Genomic DNA, 11,475 nt, shown 5'->3' with positions numbered 1-11,475 from the left:
ATTTAAATGTAAATAGTCACACGTGGCTAGTGGCTACCTAGACAGTACAGTTCTAGAAAGAGACATCCTGGAGAATTGGGAGACCAGGGCTTGGCTCTTGGCTCAGTCCATAATAGTTCTGTATGCAATTTGCTTTCCTTTGGGCCTTGGTTTACTCAAGTGAGGAGTTTGGCTAGATAATCTCCAAGGTCCCTTTCAGATCTAACATTCTGTGATTATGACCAAAGGCCTGGAGCATAATGGTGAACATCATACGTGAGAATCCACACAAGGACTGGACTTGAATTAGCTCTTCACCTTGATCTTCATATTAAAATCGTTGATCCTACTTTGATAGGAGGTACTGCAAAAGCCAGGTAGTTCCTTAGCAAGTGACACAGTAAAGGGTACCCACTTGCTCATTGCAGGCTCTGAGGAAGAGTGCTGAAAATGGAGTATGGACTAGAACAAGGCCAGCTGCCAGACTCACCTATGACCCACTGGTTTCCAAGCAGGAGGCCTGCTTGTTAAAAACAGATTCCCAGGCCCAAATCCCAAAGATTCTGTTCTTGTAGGTGGGTTATTTTAACATACTCCTCAGTTGATTACAATTTAGCTGGTTTACAACATTTGGGAATCCTTGTCCCACAGCTGAGCTAACTGTCTGGTACTGGCTGAGATGACCAGGAGACCTCCCTACCTTACTTGTCACTGTCACACTTCATTGCCCAACAGGGAACTAGAGCAAAGGTCAGAATAAGTGCTTCCCAAAACTTGCTCTGTTAGAACTCAGTGTGAAGATGGCAGACTGGCCACCCACATTCCCCTCCTCTCCCCCTTGGAAAACCACTAGTAATGATAGTAAAATGGCCTTAGTTTTCTTTTCCCTACAATGGGGCTAATAACAATAACCTGTCTCTTGACATTATTGTGTGCCTTAAATGAGTAGATACATGTAAAGTGCTCAGAACGATGTTTGGCACATAGTAAGCACTATTAGGTTGCTCTCTGGAGTTGATGGAACAAGAAATAAAGGTGAAGTACTTTTACTTACTAAAATTATAAAAATAACCAATAAAGAAACTAAATATGAGAGGATGAGACAGGAGAGGTGGAGTGATGGAAGTGAGATAAATCCTCATCTTCCATACCAGGAAGGAAAAATACAGAATGTCTCAAATAACCAGGAAACACATTAATTAGAGATGTAAAGGTATCCAGAGAAAGACAAAAGAGCTAACAGTTGAAAGACAGGTTGGAAGGTAAGAAGAGCTGCAGCAGGGGCTGCTGATTTTTCAAGTGTGTTCTTGGTTTTTGTTTTTTTCCTTTTTTCCCCTTTATAAAGCAGAATTTCACAGCTCTTTCAATTTAGTTCTTCTTCAGGATACCGTAAATCTGGGTCCCTTCTGACCAAGTCTGGCTGTAAATGATTGGGTGAATCAAAGGATGGGGAGGTCTTACCCCATTTCACAGATTGCGAAGCCAAGACAAGCCAAGTCAGGGGATTTGCCACGAGATTTGGAGGAGTGGCCCCCTCAGCCCTCCAGGGGATTTGCCTGAACCGCAAAGCCCAGAAAAGGGGCGCCCTGCCTGCAATTCCGAGAGGTTTTGTGTAATAACTGCCACCCGCTGGGCGGGGCCTGGCTGCAGGCAGCAAGTCGTTACCGAAAGAACCCTTATCGAAGGGCGTCTGGAGAACCACATCCGCCCCACCCCAGCCTCCCGGGGGTGGGCTGTTCCGGGCTGTGAAGCCCTGGGCTGGGGCAGGGAAGGGCCGTGCTGTCGGGACTTCGGGGTGCGCTGGGGTTACAGCTTCAGGGACGCCGGATCCCCGACGCGCCACCTCCACTCCTGCAGTGAGACCCCCGCCGCCCTGCCGCCCCGGCTTTTGCCCGGTTGGGCCTTGGACACACGGCGGGGCAGTCAAGAGTCGAGTTTCTCCGTCCGCAGCAAGATTGCCTGGTGCTGCAGTCAAGCGTTGCGAAGAGCCGTCCCGGTGGCTTCCCTGCCTCCCCCTAGCGGGGATGGAGCCGGCGGAGCTCCTCCCGGAGCGGGCAACCGCCACCCGGCCGGACCTGGAAAGAAGTGGTGGTGGAGGGGGTCCGGCGCTCACTACCTCTGGGTCAGTTCCTAACTGAGCACCTACTACGTGCCGAGCGCAGTGCCGGGTGCTGGGGATGCAGCAGGGAATATGGCCCTGCCTTCAGGGAGCTTGCATCTGGGTGCGGGTCGGGGTGGGGAACTAATGTGAATACGAACTATTTTACGTTTTACATAGAAAAGTTAGATAAAGCCTTTTTAAGAACCCAGTGAATGTGCAGGAAGAGCTAGAAAGCGCCATGAGGAAGAATGTTATGGTAACAGACCAAACCCACCTCCTGGAGTCTTCTAGAAGGAAGGAGAAAGGGGAACCCGGAAGAAGAGGTACTGGAGGCGAGAAAGGAGAGGCAGGCCAGGCAGATCATAACGAGCTGGGCAGATAGTTTAGCTTTTATTTTAAGAGCAGTGGAAAACGTTAAGGCAGGGAGAACACAAAAGGATGCTTCTGGCTGCCGCAAGGAAGGTGCAAAAGGAAGCAGGACTCTGTTAGGAGGACATGGCAGTGGTCCAGGCAGGGTGAGGATGCTTTGGGCCGGGGCAGCGGGCACGGCTGGATTTCAGCTCTCATTCCTCCTCACCCCCAGCAGGGCGCTCTTGTGCAGTGAACAACTGCCCAGCTCTGGGCTTAGGCCCAGCAACCTGGGCCAGCACCGCAAAGACTTTGCTATCACCCAGCCCCGCAGGAAAGAAGAGGGGTAGGCCGGAGAGAGGAGCCCCGGACCCTGCCCGCCCCAGGGCCCAGAGCCTCCCAGTGCAGCCCACCACGCCTACCGGAAAGGCTCTCAGGATTGGAAAGGGGCGGGGGCACCACTCTGAACCGGAATGATCTGGTTTAGAGCGGCTGGCTTTTCGTCCTCCCTCTCCTTCCGCGACAGGCTGGTTTTTGCCGCAGTCCCTGACCAAGGTAAACAGAGAAGAGGGAGGAGGGAAGAATGCTCTGTTTCCATGGCAACCCAGAGGGCAGTCGATATGGCGCTCTCGGGTGTGTGAGTGTGGCTTCAGGAGGAAGAAAAGGCTCATTAGAAAAGCAACAGGGAGTAAGGCCGCTCCCCACGCACACGGTGGGGGGTTCTTCTGGAACATGATGTGGGCCTGGAGGAGGGGAGGAGAGGAGGCAGGCGTCAGGCACTCGCGGTGGAGTGGCAGATGAGACAGAGGGCTGGGGACACACCAAAGTGCTATTGTGACATCTATCGATCTGTCACTCATCCTCACACCCAGGAAGCAAAAAACAGAGATGCCAGAGCTCTCAGAGCCTCCCCAAACTCACACCTGGCTGTCCCTTTCCAGAAAATTTTTTCGTGGGGCAGCTCAGCGGAGGGGCAGTCACAGATTACATTCAGAGCCCCAGGCCCAAAGACAGGGTTTGTCTGAAACAAACAACTGCGGGTGAGCTAGGGGACACTGCTGTCCCTTCTGTGCTCCCCTCAGAGGCCTCCTGGGCTCTTCCTGTACCTCCTTTAGACCCCTGGAAGGCTGACACCTCAATGTGGCATCATGACTATGGAAAAGTCATCCTTTTGCTGAAGGGGGGAGTGTGATGAAATAGACTAACTTCCACACAGGATTTTGGGTGTAGGGTCACAGAGGAGTGTCCCCCTCAGCCCTCCAGAGGACAATGACTGTCTCTTTTTCACCGTGCCACTCTCCAGCCGCTGACTGGAGCCCTCTTTCGCACTGCGGTCTTCCCTCAGGAGCAACATGAGGGCATCATTAACCGCTTCTGGCTTCAAGGCTTCATGTTAGATTCATCAGAAACTTTCCACCAGAGGAATCGGCCCAGCAGCTCCTGGGAAGGGCCCTTCTCTCGTTTATCTCACCTGTGTGCGCAGGGATGGGAGAAAATCTGGAACAGAGGGAACTTGTAGGTGGTAAACTTCCTGCCCCAGCGAATTAGAAGGAACCTGCTCAGAGGAGAAGCGGCTGCAGTGACAGTACAGGGGAAGCTGGAGGGAGGTGCCCTCTAACCTCAGTTTCCCCAGGCCATGTAGAGAATCCTGGCAGTGGGGCTTCAGAGCCCAAGAAATGCTCACCCACATGCTCTCCAGCCCACACCCTTCTCTTAGCCTGGGCCCTCAGGCTGTGGTCTGCCTGGGGGATAGACACCTTCAGGTCAGAACTGGGGTACAAGGGAATGCCAGGGGAGCACAGGAACAAGGCACAGAGATGCCCTCTTCCCTTGCAGAGCACCCAGAAGTGTCAAGTTTACTCAGCTCTTTCCATGGCCCGTGGATTCCAAAATTCTTTGACCTCAACTCCTGCCACCCTCTTCCGGCCACAGCACTGCCTCGCTGTTCCTTGACCAGTCAGTCATGCTCCTGTGTCAGGGCCTTGGCACTGGCTGTTCCTTCTGCCTGGAAGTCTCTTCCTCCAGCATCCACAGGGCTCAATCTCTCACCTCCTTCTGTTCTTTATTCAAATGTCATCTTCTCCATGAGGCAGAGCCAGGGATAGAGTGAGGTGAGTGAGGCAACCCAGCCTTCCCTGACCCCTCTATTTACAATTGTAGCCTGTCACCCCGACTAGAAGTCCCTATCCTCTTCCCAAAGCATGGAACACCATCTCATTTAGTATTTATCCTATTTATTGTCCAACTTCTCTATTAGAATGGAAGTGTCATGAGGGCAGGAATCATCCCTGCCGTGTTCTTGTTCTGTTTTACCCCAGAGCCTAGAACAGAGCCTGACACACAGTAGGTTGCTCAATATACACTGCTGAATGGATGGATGGATGGATGGATGGATGGATGGATGGGTGGAGGCATGGAGAGATAGATGGATGGTTGGGCTGGTGGATGGATAAAGGAGGCCACGGGTTCAATAGGTTTTGTCTTTCACCTGTTCTCAAAACAAGTAAAAGGTGTTCTGCATGCGGCTTTAGAAGATGCTGGCAAAGTGACCTGACACTCTCTTGGTAAGGCACACTTGGGATGCACAGGACTTACTATTAAAAAGAAAAAGGAAGAAAACTAGCTGTTAGAAAAAAGAATGAAGATGGACTCTGCTATTTCTACCAGACCTGGTAGCCTCTGCAGGCTTTAAGATTCCTTCTGTGGGACAGCGATGACAGCATGGGTAGAGCCTGAGACTGGAGTCCAGGAGCCTGCCCACTGGGTGGAGTAAAGTGTAGTGGAGGGCAATAGCCAAGGTGCGCTCCCTGCCCCTACCCCATGCCAAGGACTTCTGGGGATTGCTCAGGGTGGGCAGCCATGAAGCGGCTCTCTGTGGGCTTTGAGTCCAAATGGGACACGCTGGGAGGTCTCTACCACCAAGAGACTCAGTGGGTGCACTGAGAGAAGATGCAGGAAAGGCGGTGGAAGGGGTAGGGGGAGGGACCACTCAGAACCACACTAGTTCTTCTCTCAGGCAGGGAGCCCTGACACCTGCAACGGCAGGCTCCACATGCCCCTCTGCTTCATGAGGCTACCACTGTACCGCTCACTGATGCAAAGTCCCCTGTAGCTAACTGGCAACAGCAGGTTCGAACGATGTCAGTCAAACCCCACTTGCAGTGGGAGTCACCTTCAATTTTCTGCTGCCTGCCTCTTTCCTGATTGACCTGATAAATTCAGGACAGCTTTTATTGCTTTTGGCAAAAAAAAAAAAAAACCCTGCCATTAAGATTTACAGAGCCAAAATCTGGTACAATGTAATCTTCAGAGTACTTTACACAGTGAGTTTCAGAAGATGAGAAGTTAGCATTTCAGAGGTAATTTCATAAAAAGGATTATCAGATTAATCACTTTGTCAATTTATTAGTGGTGTATAAAATAATTAGCTTTCTTGGAGTCAGCAGTGTGAAAAGGAACTCTAAAAGGTACAAAAATGACTGTGTCAGACAGTAAGTATGTTTTGGGCACCAGATCGTGAGAAAATTCTCGCTGGTGGAATGTCTGGCATGGGTTCTGTGGCACAGAGACAAATAAGAAAGAGAAAAGCTCTGGGAGTGCCCAGGTCTCCCTGAGACCCTTTGGATGTGACTGGTGGAGACTCGTCTACACCTGCTGAGTGCCTGCTGACCTGCCACGTGTTGAACTGTCCTGTGACACCTGGAAAATGTGTCTTGCCACGCTGCGGGTTGACAGGCTGCTCTGATGGGAGAGCCAGGGGTGAGTTGTAGTCCATTTGTGAAATTACCTGTGAGGTTCCGAAATGGAATAAAATCAACTCGGCCGTGGCTGGTTATAAACAGTCTGAATGGTTCCGTAGCAACATAGCACTCAATCAGCTGCCACATGCTGGGGCAAGGCTATGTCCCCAGCAGACATTACCGGTTGCACTGTGTTCCTGAAAAAAAAGATATTTTGCAGTCCTAACCTCTAGTACCTCAGAAGGTGACCTTATTCAGAGATAGGGCCTTTACAGAGGTAAATTAATATGAGGTCATTAGGATGGGTCCTACTTAACCCAATGTGACTGGCGTGCTTATAAAAAGGGAAAATTTGAACACACACACGGACACACAGAGAACGGCATGTGAACCTGAACGCAGAAATCAGGGCGATACATCTGCAAGCTAAGGAACACCAAAGATTGCCAGCCAACCACCAGAGCTAGGAGAGAGGCATGGAACCCACTCAACACCCTGATCTCGAATGTTTAGCCTCCAGAGCTGTGTGACAATATATTTCTGTTGTTTAAGCCACGTGGTTTGAGGTACATTGTTATGACTGACCTGTGAAACTATTTCCGTGGGGCATCATGGAGACTTGGGTGTTACTGTTCTTAATGTTCCTGTACTTTTTGTTTTTTACAAGATTGTCTCTTTTAGAGCAGTTTAAGGTTCATAGCAAAATTGAGAGGGAGGCAGACAGCGTTTCCATGTACCCCCGGCTCCCACACAGGCACAGCTTCCTACTGTCAGCATCCCCCACCAGAGGGGTACATCTGTTGCAATGGATGACACATCGTAAGTAGGCAGAGTCTACTTTTCATTAGGGTTCACACTTTGGACAAATGTTTAATGACCTGTATCTACCATTATGGTATCATACAGAAGAATTTCACTGTCCTAAAAATCCTCTGTGCTTTGCCTTTTCATCTCTCCTCCCCTCAACTCCTGGCAACCACTTATCTTTTTACTGTCTACGTGGTTGTGCCTTTTCCGGAATGTCATAGTTGGGATCATGCAGTATGTGGCCTTTTCAGATTGGCTTCTTTCACTTAGTTTCCTCCACGTCTTTTCATGGTTTGACAGTTCATTTAAGTGCTGAATAATATTCCACTGTCTGGATATACTACAGTTTATCTATTTCTAATTTTTTTCTTAAAAAAAAAACCCTTTTTTTTAAACACCAGCTCAGGGCTGGGTAGTAGATATAAGACAAATCTGAGTAGTAGGTATGAATATTCTCTATACTTTCACTTAAAGGATTAAAAAAAAAAAGACTCAGCTTCTCTTTACTGGGGTTGGTGGCTCTGAGCCTGGGGCCGTGTGACTTCTGTCTGGGGAGAGCCTGCCCCAGGACAAGGCAGCGAGCGAGTGGGCTCTGATGCCCTGTGAGCACCTGGACTCAGCTGGCCAGGCCAGGAGGTTTAGTTACATGAGCTTTAAACAATACATAGCTTTGAGTCTCAGTGATTCTATTTAGAATGTGATCTGCTGGACCTTCCTTCCCTCCTCTCTAAAATGAGAAAAACTGCCCTCGGAAGGTTGTGAGGATCAAGCACGAGAAGAAAAACAGAGTGACCTGTAAAGCGCCAGAATGTCAGTAGGTGTCTGATTCGATACTTACTGGGTGATTGATGTCACACTTTACAGCCTGGGAGAAGCTCTGGTCCCAGCCTTGGGATCCACACCAGCCACCCCGGTGCCACCCACCAGCCCCTATTCCCACCTCAAGCCCTTGCTGACCTCATGAGGATCTCTCTCCAGGGTCTGCTTCTTGTGCTTCAGGAAGCGACTTCTTCTTCACCACCACTTCTTCCCACCATGGTCTGGCCACCCTAACCTTTGTAGCCCAGGGTGCTCCCTGGGAGGATGGCGGATGGCCACTTCCTTCAGAAAGGGCACCCGTGGCCAAGACGCCGACGACCTCTGGGGCCTGCTTGTGGTGTCCTACCCGCCAAAGGGGGACAAAGCTTCCACAGGTTGTGGAAAGGAGTCTGAGGGGCAGCGAGGTGAGAGGGGGAGCTGGCCAAGTGGCTCAAGGCTGCAGTGTGTCCTTCAGTGGGGAGATTTACCCCGAACGGCCTCATCTGCTACAGCCCTTTTGGGGAAGAAGAGCCCAGCCCCTTCCTCACAGTGGCGCTTCAGAGAGCTGAGCCCGAGCCTCAGCCCCAGTTTTCAGTCCTGCCTCCTGAGGTGTCTTCCTGCTCTCTTAGCCTCTTTTTCCCAGGGACTCATCGGGTGGGGCTAGTCAGCCATTGCCAGAGGGGTGTGTGTGGGAATTTAGGGGCTGCCTCCCAGTCTAGAAACTCAGGCTTCCTCTCAATGTCTCCTCGAAGAAGGGAAGGTCAGCATGAACCGCCAGTACTCCTCCCTCCTCCCTCCTCGACAGTCACCACTGGGCAGTTTGCTTGCTCTGGCTTTCCTTCACAGATTTAGGTGTAAGTTCCCCCGGTGAGAGCAGGATGGCCTCCGGAGGAGGACTGGGAAATCCTAGACTTGGACTTGAGGGAAGAATTCCACACCTTTTCTTGTCTCTTCAACCAGTGTCATTTATTTCCTGCTTTTAAAGTCTTTTCCACATTTCTTCCCTGGGAGCTTTCTGTGGTGCTGTTAACCCTTCCCGAAAATGCCATGTTGGAACTGTGGACCTGGAATAGGGCACAGAGGAGGGCTGGGTTGGGGTGAAGGCAGTGGGATGCAGGAAGCAGATGAAGCTGTTTCCGGGCACAGCTTTTCTTAATTTGGGTAAACTTGGATCCTAAAGTGTTGCAATCACTCACTTTTCCCCCCGGAGGGAAGTCAAGCCCAGATGGTGCGATCCATTTCCCATGCACTCTGGCAAGGTCACTGGAAGGGCCAGCTGGCAGCTTTCTTGTTATTGTAGAGTTATTTTATTCTTTAACGTTCTACTGATTAAAGTCCTTAAATCTCAAGAGGCCAGATGGAAGCCAAGTAATATTGCCCTTTCGGTTTCCTTTTAATGAGATCAGGATTGGGAGAGGACTGGGATAGGACAGAGATGGAGAAGACTTCTGCTGGGTGCCCTGGGGCTCGTGGCCCAGAGGGCTTGGTGAGCCGTGAATTACTTTCATCTTCTTCCCTACAGGGAGTGTTGTCAGTCTCTATTTTCCAGAAAACTCTCATAATAGTTTCTGTAGGACTTTGCCCTTCACAGGCTTCAATTAAAATTTGACTCAGCTTGGGGAGTGGGAGGCTAAGAGACCTGTCAAGACACTTGACCCTGAAAGCCCGGAATTCCTCCTGTTCCACCCCCGGGCTGCTTGGCATATGATCTTGGAGGGGGCATTGAGGATGTGCTGCGCCCTCCCCTAGATCCTGCTGCCTGGGGACTAACGGTGGGGTGCAGCTTCAGGTCCTGCTCCCCGCAGAAGAGCTTCAAGCAGCCCACCAGTGGCGGGGCACTCGCAGTCCTGCTGGGCTGGAAGGGCCTGAGCCCACCCAACCCAGCTCTCCACCGAGAGGATGCTGGATAAAGACGGCCACCTGCTACGCTGTCCCAGCTGCACCCACATCTGCTCTACGTCTGCCAAGAGTTGCTTCATACCAACGTTCATCTAATGAAGGGGGTGAGGGAGGGCCGGCCAGGCCAGGGTGCTGAGGAGGCAGCTGCAGGGAAGAGGGCTTTGCAGAGAGGTGCCTGCCAAGCCGCAGTAACTCCCACCGGCCTCTTAGTCTCTCCAACCCTCTCTACATTGTCACCATTTTATTTTACAAACGGTTTTTAGCACCAGCTGTGTACAGAACCCCACATTAGACCCCAGGGAGCAAAAAAGAAACAAAAGAGACAGAAACGCATCTGTTTTCAAGGATATTCTAATTTAGGTCAAGAAACACAAATCTACCCACCAAAGGGCCTGAGAACAAAACCAAACCAGGGGCAGTACATACTTACGAAACCAGGAGGTTTCAAAAGATGGGGCCGAGGGGGCTAGTCGGAAGGACTTTTTAAAAAGTTGAAGAACATTTGTGCGCAGGGAATGACGGAGACCCAGGGAGCTGTTTGCTACCATGCTAAGAATGGGCCACACCTGCCAGCGCCCCGCAGGCGTGGACGAAACCTGCACACCAGCGCCGCCTGCAGGCTGGGGTTCTGCGCCCTCTCCTGGCCGGATCAGCGGCTTTTAGGCTTGAGGGGCCTGAAAAGACTATTTGAGGCTTGGTGGAAAAGTGCAGATTATGAGGCCTCAACCCTAGAGGTTCTGCTTCAGTAAATTGGGGGTCAGCTGTAGGATCCACTGTGAACCACACTTTGAGAATCATTCTTTTAGGAGCTCAAACCGAGGCCCTTCCCTGTAACAGCCTCTGGAAGGAAACATTAAGGGCCTGTCCTCTGTTCAAACCTCCTCTGCACGCAGCGCCTTCACCCCCAGTGCTGACCTCGCCACCGCACACAAGCCACACACGCCACATGACAGACAAGTCACACACCACACCACACACACCACACAAAATACACACCACACACACCCACACCCACCACACACCCCCACATACACCACACACCATACACCTCCACATACACAACACACCACACCCCCCCCACATACACCACAAACCACACACACCCACACCCACCACACACCACACCCCCCCCACATACCACACACACCCACATACACCACACACACCACACAAAATACACCACACACACCCACACCCACCACACACCCACATACACCACACACACCCACATATACCCACATACACCACACCCACCACACAAAATACACAAGCCCACACCCACCACACACCACACACACGCCCACATACACCACACACACCCACACCCACCACACAAAATACCACACACACGCGCAGGCACACCCGGAAAATATACCAGGGGCCATTCACCCCTGTCCCGCGCCTCTAATCTGTGACGCGAGGTAGGGTGAGTTGGCCGCCCACGCGGTGACGCAGGGCGGCGGTGACGCAGGGTAGCGTCAGGACGACGCTCGTTCAGCTCGCTTTTGCACTTAGAGAGAAAATGCGTCACCGCCTCACCGGGCTTCGAGGTGGGGCGAAGGTCCTGGCTATTGTTCCCTCCCCAGCTCTGCCGTGAGAGAGCCTCTTCCCTCAGCGCCGAGAGGTATTGGTCTCATTTTGCAGACGGAGAAGATGGAGGCGGGTAAGGAAAGTGATCGGAAGGCGAAAGCAGCGAGGCCCTGAGCCTCTGAAGTGTCCATACCTCCGCGGAGGTATGGGAGGAGGGAGAGGACACTGACGGCCTTGTGCGGGGTCGGGCGGGGGACAGAGGCCGGCAAGCCT

Source organism: Phocoena sinus, chromosome 9 (genome assembly GCF_008692025.1).
Source record: "Phocoena sinus isolate mPhoSin1 chromosome 9, mPhoSin1.pri, whole genome shotgun sequence".
Lineage (NCBI taxonomy): Eukaryota > Metazoa > Chordata > Mammalia > Artiodactyla > Phocoenidae > Phocoena > Phocoena sinus.
This window is presented reverse-complemented; position numbering follows the sequence as displayed.